Raw genomic sequence first — 1,276 nt, 5'->3', positions numbered from 1 at the left:
CCGGAGTATAAAAGCTATCGGTTAGGGTTGAAGTTATATTTGCTGCTTATTTCAACGATGAGATGAGATTCTCGCTTCCATTGTATTGCCAAGTCCAAAAAGGGGGAAATTTTCCTAATTAGATGCAACAGAAATTTGGGAAAGCTTACAAATCCAAATTGACTTGAAGATTTACAGTGGTAGGCTGGCTCTTGGCAAATATGGTTATCACCAAAACGAGTTGACCATTCACCAACGAATTCTCTATGGCATATTGCATAGAAAGGGTGAGGGAGCATTTCCTGAATACCTCTCAGCAGTCAGCACCACATTTGTAGGCTGGACCCGGAGTCCCTCTTGTGCAGGTGCAGTGCACCTAGGGTTCTTCTGAGATATCGTCATCACCATCCTAACTGGTCATTTTTATAGAGTTTGCTGAGCACTTCTCCAAAAATCAGCTTACTTGGTTAATTATGATAGCGGGCAGAATTTGAAAAAGTTTGGACTCGACGAAGTGGGTTACTTCATTAAGCCCACAAATCAGATTCATACATGGGCTGAATTGGGTCATGATTGGCCATCCAGCTCGTGGAATGGCGGGTGTAAGAACAGTGGGTCGGGCTGGACTGGTATTGGACTGACCTTGGGTTACTCAGCAGCGAGTTTGGCTCCACATGGGCTCCAGGTAACGTGACTTGGCCATGTGGAGTCCGACTATGTGGCACTTGGAGCATCATGGATGTCATTCAGATAAACGGTTATGAATTGTATCATTAGGCATGTGCCCGAAACAATCTTAATTGGAGCTCAAGTACAGTCTCTGTATGAGCTACATGATGAATTTCCTTGAAGAGGCACGCCGCTGTTACTAGCTGACACTAAACTCTCTACTTCCTCTCCTTTCGGCTGGTGCACACGGCCGCTGTTACTTGCTCTTGCTGAGCTAAATCATCCAGAAGAGAGTTCAGATTGGACTCCATACCATCAGGGGAATTCAAAAAAGGAGCCAGATCAACCCACCCACAAATCATATGATTTGGAGAGATTCGTTTTATGGGTTATTCATTTATTTTTCGATGATGTAAATTTGTCAATTTTATAGTTAGGGTAAATTATAGTTAACCCCCTCTAACTATGCTTCGCGAACACTTTACCCCCTTTAACTAATTTTTTTGGCACTTAACCTACTCAAACTAATGGAAATGGCACTTCCGTTTGCCATCTGTTAAGAAATGGATGGAAAACGGTCATATGCAACTCACATGCCCTCTCATCTAAAGATAAGGACATTATTACC

Source organism: Rhododendron vialii, chromosome 10a, assembly GCF_030253575.1.
Source record: "Rhododendron vialii isolate Sample 1 chromosome 10a, ASM3025357v1".
NCBI lineage: Eukaryota > Viridiplantae > Streptophyta > Magnoliopsida > Ericales > Ericaceae > Rhododendron > Rhododendron vialii.
This window is presented reverse-complemented; position numbering follows the sequence as displayed.